Genomic DNA, 9,142 nt, shown 5'->3' on the forward strand with positions numbered 1-9,142 from the left:
CACGCTGCTGCAGATGCAGCTAGTTCCCTGGATCATGTCCATATTGGGGGCACCATCATTAAATGGGTGAGCAATGCATCCTAGGCATGTATCCCACAGTGCAGTGTTGTGGGAAGGAAGAGCTGATCACTGCGCATCTTGGGATTCTCTGAGTTTTCCCCTGAGAGCAGCACCAGGAGTAGCTCTGTGAGCTCTGCATGCTGAGGAATGGCAAAGCAGCACAGCAGACTGCCTGCTGTGATATTCCTAGTGCAGAGCAGAACAAGAGCATGCCAATGATTTGCTCTTGTTTGTTCCCCAAAGGGAGCAGCACACTCAGCTGTCAGAGACTTCCTGGAGCTTTGAGAGGGGAGGGGCGCATGCCTCCAGGGCAGCAGAGATCAAAACACTGAGCAGAGCAATCAGGGCAGGCATTGTGGGACACTGAAGGAAGCCAGTTCTTTCCACAAAACAATCAGCAGTGTCTACACTGGCTCTTTGTCAACAATAAAGGAAGGGGAAAAGACAAAAAAGTCTCTCCTAGGGGTTGTGACGTTGCACTCCATATGCTTTATGAAATTAGGCTTATGAATCTGGAATGTGCTTTATGCCAAAGGTTTCTTATAACTGGAATGTCTGGAGGGCGGAGGCGTGCCCGTTCTGACAGGACGGTTGTTCTCAGTGGTATCCCAGCGCATCAAGTGACAGTCTCAAAGGGGTCTCTATGACTGAACCTGTCACGGGGTGGACATTTTTTGTTGCTTGGAGTCCCACACTACGTTTAGCCCAGTGATCTCCTCTAGTGCAGGCCTGCAGCATCAGAGTTTAATCCCTGATGGAGCAGCACAGGAGTTCACAATCCCAGTGGGAAACCTCATCTCCCTGCTGGGCCTGGGGCCTTTATCAAGGAGTCTTTTCCTCCTAATCTCTGCACTTCATCACTGCTCAGTGCTGCTGAAAGGGGCAGAGTAGCTAGTGGTTAAGGCACTGAACTGGGCCTTGGAAAACCAGATTTCTATATCCAGCTCTGCCAGGATCTGCTGAGTCACCTTGGACAAGTCACTTCCCCTCACTGTGCCTCAGTTTCCCCTCCCACCCTTTGTCTGTCTTGTCCAGTTGGACTGTAAATGGCTCAGGGCAGAGATTGTCCCTCACTGGGTTTTGTGCAAGGCCTCCCACAATCGAGGTCAGAGCTCATCTGGGGTCTGTAGGGGATGCAAATAACAATAAATACTGTGATAAAACCAGTAATACCAGCCACAGCTTGTAACTCCCCCTATCAGCTTTCATGCAATGAAGGCTACACACAGTTACACCATTAACATGTAATTAACATCCAAAGTTATCACCCATTAGACTGGACAGCAACTCGGTACCTTGTACTCCTGGGCAGCCTCCTATATGGGAACCACCGTGTGAGCGCGGTGAGCCCAGGATCTGCTGCACACCACACAGATGGGGGTTTGATCCTCTTCACAGAACAGTTTCAGAGCCTCCTGGTGTTCCCCACACACCCCGTCCCCTCCTGCTCCCTTTGCTGCCTGTAAACTCAGTTGCCTGGCGATTTCTAGGACATTTTCCAGCTGCCTGTTGGGCCTGAGGTTTCTCTGTTGCACAGTTTCTCTGCACTGAGGGCAGGAGGTGGCTGTATCGGATCCCTCCCAGCACTGGCTGATGCAGGCTCGGCAGAAATTGTGCCCACACTCCAGAGTGACTGGTTCTGTGAAATACTCCAGACAGACGGGACATGTCGCTTCCTCCTGGAGACTTTCCACAGGGTTCTCTGTAGCCATGGCTCCCTCTAGGCAGTGGAACAGGAACAGTTTCACTTTCCTGATGTCAGGAATGTAGGGGCAGGTTAGTGATGTGGATGATGTACCAGCACTGATGGTGAAAAAAATCTAAATAAAAACAAAAATCAAAAGCTTTGTCCCCCAACTGCCCCAGCCAGGGCCACCAGAATGCACCCCACACTGCCAGAGCCAGACTCTCATGCCTCCACCCTACTCTGTCCCAGTCAGGGCCCCATGCACCCCCAACACCCCAGCCCAAGCCCTCCACCACCTATGGCAGTGCCCCCTCCTCATTCTGCATTCAAATACCTCTCCCCCATGCACTCAGGGTCCCCCTCATGCAACACCTCTTTGTGCCCCCCAGAAATCCCCACAGCCAATGTCCCTCTTGCCTCTCTCAGCCCCCCTCCACACAACACCACCAGTCCAATGTGCCCACCAACCAAAACCAAGAGAAAGACAAATCAACACAAAGAGCAGAACTTTTAATATTTTTTTAAAGCATGGTGGGGAGGCGACCCGAGGTACCGCCAGTACACACCCAGAGCAGACCCCCAGTAGACCCTACCCCCCGGCTGGTGCACCCCAGTTGACCAAAGACTGACCAAGAATTAGCACAGGACAGTGGGTGCCACTCCTCTCCCCCAACCAACCCCTCCCCAAACCAACCCCACAGAGCCAACCCCCCACATCCCGATCCCACCCAGGCCAATCCCCCATAACTCTCTCAATTCAAACCCTGCTGGAGCCTTTGCCAGCCCCTCCCCCACACAGCCTGGGAGTTCCCCTCCCCGCAGCTGCACTGAAACTGCCCAGGTGAGCAGGGCAAGGGCAGGTAAATCTACTGTAAATCTACTGCTGTTCCCCCACCAACCAACAACCCCCCTGCAGTGAGCCAGACGCAGCCACGTAGGGGCGGGGGAGTGCAGGCGTGGGGCAGCCAGCAGCCCTCCCCCGGCCCCCATCTAAGAACAAGTCAAGGTCCCCGCACCCGAGCCAGGCGCCCGCAGCAGCCACGTGGCACCGCAGGAGGAGCGAATAACAGGACCGGCAGCAGCCAGATCATCCCGAAAACTAAACCAAAAATCGCGCAGGCGCAGTAACAAGCCTTTAAAGCTTTTTTTTAAAGCCGATTGGGTAACCGGGAGCCAATCACGCTCTCGGGAGAGAAATTAAAAACCAACCCACAGAAAAGGCAGAAGCCCCGCCCCCAGGGGCGGCCCCAGAATTAGGAATATTCGCTGCACGAGAGAAGCCGCGCGAGGCCGGCCGGGCTCTGCCTTGGCAGCTCCTGCAGCAGCCGCCGGGTGTTTCCCTTCCTGGGACTGACTCGGCTGCTGCTGGGCGGGGAGGAGCCCCCGGGAACATTGCAGCCTGCAGGCGTTTGTGTGACATGTGCCCCAGGGCCCTGTGCCTGGGGGGCATCCGCCTATGGTGATGCTGGGGTGACCAGATGTCCCATTTTATAGGAACAGTCCCGATTTTTGGGTGTTTTTCTTATATAGGATCCTATTACACCCCACCCCCATCCTGATTTTTCAACACTCACTGTCTGGTCACCCTAGGTGATGCCCTTGAAGAAGCAGAGTCTGTGTGTCTGGGGAGAGAGAACCAGTATTCATTGATATATTAATTATATATCACTGCCACTTTTAAGCATTTTTTCCTGATTTTATTGAGTTAAATGTTCACAATTGCACAAAACTCTGGGTTTAGCATTTCCTTCCAATTGTTCTCAATTTCAGTTTTCACAGTTGCGGGAAATTATGGGGGGATACGTCAATAGCAAGTCAGACCCCCATGATTTAATGTCAGTAGATTCAAAAAGCTGAAGCTTTATAACAATGAAAACACAGATGGTCGCATTACCTGTCAAAAGATGCAGAGTCACTGTCCTTCAATCAAACACAAATAAGTTCTCAAGCAGCCTTGTTCTTACTTTGCGTATCTCCATTTATCATTTATTATCAATTGAAATATTTTATTCATTGGTCTGTGTGTAGACAGCAAAAGCAACGTTTGCCAACATTTATGAATAAAAGCTAATTCTACTAAGCCTGGTGATAACAAAGCTTTTAGCCTGCGAGTTTATTAAGTTGGAATCAGTGTTTTCAAGACACAATTCTCGTTTACACTAACGCTGCTTTGGCTTAGTGGAAAGGAGCTGCAGCATCACCAACTTCATGATTTTATCATGAGTTTTACAATATTTGTTGTGTTTGATGAAGCCCCAGCTCCTGAAAGCATGTGAGGAGGTGAGACTCTCAGCTTTTGTTTTCTAAGCAAAGGAAGTATCTAGCTCTCTTTGTTGCAGAAAAAACATAACAATTTCACCCCAGTGCAGTCAGGGCTCAAGCATAATTTTTTCAGGCCCAGTACAAACTTGTAACTCAGGCCCCCTCCCACATGTGGTAATGGGGGTTGCAGCCTGGGCTAGGCCCCCAGGGTCTCCGGCCTTGGTAAAGTGTATCCTTCTCTCCACCCCGCCCATTTTGGAGCCCCTGAGTGCAGTCTAAAGCTCTGAGAAACCAAAAGGCAAATAAAATAATACTAATATTTACTATTTATTATGATTAAATCTCATGATTTTGGGGGGCTGGCCTGATTTAAGTTTTTTAAATGCCTGGGTTTGGCAGCGCTGTGCCAGTGAGAATTCAGACCATACATTTCTCTCAGTTACCCAAGGGAATCCCCTAAATGAGTGTCATCGTTGATCTAAACCAGCACAGTGAACAGAAAGGGGAAACGGACACAGCGCTGGGCTGTGGGCCCCAAGCAGGACATGAGCAGAGTCCCCACAGGCCCAACAACAGCAATTCCGGGCCCCAGGGCAGAACAGATAATGGGCCCCCACTGGTACCCGCATGCACAAGCTGTGCCCAAGTGGACTCCGTCTGCCTGACATTTGGGCGGTGCTGCGCCTGTGCTGGCTGGTGTCCAGTGAGCTGTCAACTGCGCTGCTGGGGGCTCTTCCAGCATGGCCAGGGCTTCCACATGCCCCCCCGCCTGCCTTCGCTTCTGCCGCTAGTACCACCCCGCGCGCCAGAGGTGCTGACTTTTAGTTGTGCCGGTGGGTGCCCCATCCCGGCTCCTCCTCCTTCCCCGAGGCCAAGCCCCCACTTTACCCCACTCCACCACTTCCTGCCCCTGCTCTGCCCCCTCCCCCAGGGCCCCTCCCCTGACAGCCTCCTTCTACCCACTGCTCACTCCTTTCTGCCCCCTCCTGCCTTAAGGGTGAGGTGTGTGTGTCTGGGGGGGGGCTCAGTCTGTCCCCAGAACTGACAATTTTCAGCATATTTATACACTTCTTTCATACTCTAGTTATTGAATGTGTGTCTATCACTGGTGTCACAGCAATGTCATTATTAAAATAGCAGTGAACTACAGCATTACATTACCATGAATTACAGTGTATTAAAATCATTACACTCAGCTACAAGCTGCGTTCACTGACACCCCTGTGTAAAGACACTGTGTTCACTCTGTGCCTCACCCCGGCTTAGTGCCTGATTGGGAGCTAAGGGCCACTGATGGATGTGGGAAGAAGGTGGATGGGAGACACAAGCAGTGGGGAGTTTTCCCTCTCTCCTTTCCTATCGCTCTCCCTGCCCCTTTCTCTCGCTCTTGTTTCTTTTCTAAGTCCTTGCTCCCCTTCTTGAGGTTTCCCCCTTCTTGCTTCCCACCCCCCATGCAGGGGCGGCATCTTATATGGGCTCGACGTGCTTAAGCACCAGGAATATGCAAGGCTGAGGGCTCTGCTCCACCAATATTTGGAGCTGGGTTTCTCTCCTGCCCCCACCTCCGAGCTTCCCTGCCTGAAAGAAAACAGCCAGTGCCTCTCTCCTTTGTTTGTGCTGCTTCTGCCTAAGGCTATAAAGATCAGTGGCCGGCAGCCTCTTGGAGCACCGGGGGAGGGGAAGAGGGAGAGAGGAGGAGGAAGGAGGCACACAGGTGTTTGGGAGCTCTCTCCCCCGCCCCGGCACCCAGAGGCAGCAGCAGGGGTGGGGAGGCCACCCATGATGGCAACCCCCCACCCCGGTGTGATGAACTGGGAATGTTCTTAATGTTTTCTCTGAATACTGTGTTGGTGCCTCAGTGTCCCCTATGCAGTTCTTAAGTATCCACGTGGTGGAATAAGGGTGTGTGATTGCTACAGAGCAAAGGTGCCAGCTGAAGGTGTTGGAGACAAAGAGGTCAGGTGATCTTCTGGCCCGGGAAAGAAACTGAGCAGAGAGGAGGGGCTGGAGGGTGTTTGGGAGTCTGGAGCTGGCTGGGGACGAGGACTGAAGTGCAGACAGGGCAGGTCTGGCTCACTGCGCCCAGAATGGACCCTGTACCTACAAGCTCTGTGTTAGACTGTGTTCCTGTCATCGAATAAACCTCTGTTTGACTGGCTGTCTGGCCGAGAGTCACGTCTGACTGCAAAGTGGGGGTGCAGGACCCTTTGGCTTCCCCAGGAACCCACCGGGGCGGGCTCGCTGGGGGAAGCGCACAGAGGGGCAGAGGATGCTGAATGCTCCAAGGAGAGACCCAGGAGATGAAGAGGTGTGAGCTTCTTGCCCTGAAAAAGTCTGCTCCGAGGGAGAGGAGGCTCCCCAAAGTCCTGACTGGCTTGGTGGGGAGCAGTTCCAGAGCATCACCCGGGGACTCCATGACACCCAGTACCCACCATAGGGGAGGCAAGTGGGCTTTCTGGACCTAAGAGAGTCCCTAGGAGCATGTGCCTTGACTGTGTTGCAGAGTGAGTGTGCTGCGGACGGGGGAGAGGAGGGGTCCCTCCCCTGGAGCTTGCTGCTGCTGGTAATGGGGTGGGGGGGGAGTCCTCTCTGGCCCTAGCCCTGGGGCAGCCTGTCTGCATTCCAAGTTCCTTATCCCCAGCCCTGCCTCACCCCAGAGCCTGCGCCCCCCCAGCACCCCAACCCTGAGCACCCTCCTGCACTGTGAACCCCTCATCCCCAGCCCAACCCCAGAGCCCTCACCTGAGGGGAAAAACGTGCAACTTAAACTTGGTGGTCAGTTTGGAGTATCATTGTGTTTAGCACAATACTTGATTATTTTACACCCCTTTAAAGTATATAGTCATATACAGGTGTTACAAAGTGGGAATGTTCTTAATGGTTTCTCTGAATACTGTTGGTGCCTCAGTTTCCCCTATGCATTTCTCAAGGATCTAGATGGTGGGATAAGGGGGTGTGATTGTTGTAGAGCCCTAGAGTGCCAGTGTGATGCCGTCTGCACAGAGAATGGCCGAAACCCTTTCTCCGGGCAACTGATGGCCTGGGCCGCACTCCTGCAAGCTGCCAACTGAAGGTGTTGGAGAACAAAGAGATCAGGTGGCCTCCTAATGCCTGGAAAAGAGACAAAGGTCAGAGGAGGGAGTGTCAGTGCCTGTGTGAACTTCCGGGAAGCACATGGTGTGGAAGGGGATGCTGGGATGCTTTGGAACCACTCCTTCAAAGCCAGTCAGGACTTTGGGGGAGCCTCCTCTCTCTGAGCGTACTGTCTCCGGGGCAAGAAGCTTACACCTTCCTGGGTCTGACCTCGGAGCATTCAGCATGCCCTTCCACACCGTGCGCTTTCCGCAGCGAGTCTGCCCAGGCAGGTCCTGGGGCAACCAGAGGTCCCTGCACCCCTACTCTGCAGTCAGACGTGACTCTCAGCCAGCCGGTGAAACAGAAGGTTTATTAGACGACAGGATCACAGTCTAAAACAGAGCTTGTAGGTACAGAAAACAGGACGCCTCAGTCAGGTCCATCTTGGAGGGTGGGGAGCCCAGACCCAAGTTCTGGGTCTTTCCCCATTTCCCCAGCCAGCTCCAAACTGACACTCCCTCCTCTAGCCTTTGTTTCTCTTCTGGGCAAGGAGACCATGTGATCTCTTTGCCCCCAACACCTTCAGTTGGTACCTTGCAGGGGAAACTGAGGCAACCACACAGGAGTCAGAGAAAACATTAAGAACATTCCCACTTTGTCACAACAGGTGCAACAAAATATAATACCGTATATTGAAGCAGGCAAGTGCTGCTCCTGACTTTCCACTTTTAATTGACCCTTGTAATCTTGTGGTGCCGACGCGTTGTAGCTTCATTTTATATCGGCTTACAGGGCGAGAGCGGGGGGACCACCATTTTGGGCACCACCAAAAATTATATAAACCTGCCGCCTATGCATCTATGTCCATTTTCTCATGTCTCTCTGCTCCCCATCTCCTGGGGGCTCTGTCTAGTGCCCACTCCCACCCACCCACTCAAAACAGCAGAGGAGGTTCCCCCTCCTCAGGTAGGAAGGGTGCCCTAGTGGTTCAAGCACAGGCCTGGGGTCAGGTGTGCTGGGTTTGATTCTCTGCTCTGCCACTGACTCCCTGCTTGGCCTTGGGAAAGTCACTTCACCTCTGTGTACCCTAGATCCAACCTGCCACGTGGGGCTAATGCTGACCCTGCATCCGAGGCTGAATCCCTTCATGGCTGTGTGGTGAGGGGGGAACTGGAGATACCAAGGTGAGTAGTTTGGGCTGAATTTCTCCACAGCCGGAGAGTGAGAGCCAGCTCCACACAGAGGGCACGGGAGAGAGAGGGACTCAGCTGTCAGAGCTTCTGCCCCCCACCCCACCCTGCATGGTTCCTGCTGGAGTCCAGGGCGTCTCCTACTCACTCTGCCCAACCCCCCACCCAGCTACCACGGTCCAGGGCTTCTTCTCCCCACCCCTGCTCAGTGCGGCTCCTGCCAAGGTCCAGTGCTTTTCCTTCCCCTAATGTGCCACTGCACCCATCCAGCATGTGCGCCTAGGAGCCCTGCAGACTGCTGGGGCGATTTCAAAGGGCCTGGGGCTCCCAGCTGCTGCCACCACTACCAGGCACTGGCAGCTGCCAGGACTGGAGGCCCCGATGTCAGACGGTGGGTTCCTGTTTGTGGGTTGCTAAGCAAAGAGACACACCCCTCTGCAGCCCAGATATAGGCACCTAACTATGAGAGGGGTGTGACTTAGGACACCCCTTCCCCCCTTGTCGGCATCTCCCATTGGCTAGCTGACATGGCTCCCCGCCTACTGAGGTGGCTTTTGTGAATCACATTGTAAGGTGCCTGTGTCGCCCTGGCATTGTCTAGGGAGTTTAGACCCCTGACTCAGCTCTGAGGGTCACAGTGCTGCTGTCCCTGTGATTTTCTCACTGCCTAAAAATTACTCACTGTGATTCTCAGCATTGCAACACCTGAGTCCCTTCATCGATCACACCCTGTGCAAACAGTCACCTCTCCGCAGAGCACAGCTGAGCAATTCCTGATTGACATGGGTGTGCACAGGACAGAGGCAGAGCACAGGCTGGTTAGTGACACATCACACAGTAAAATCCAAACTCTCTTCCCAGAGGCTCA

This window comes from Mauremys mutica, chromosome 12 (genome assembly GCF_020497125.1).
Source record: "Mauremys mutica isolate MM-2020 ecotype Southern chromosome 12, ASM2049712v1, whole genome shotgun sequence".
Taxonomy (NCBI): Eukaryota; Metazoa; Chordata; order Testudines; family Geoemydidae; genus Mauremys; species Mauremys mutica.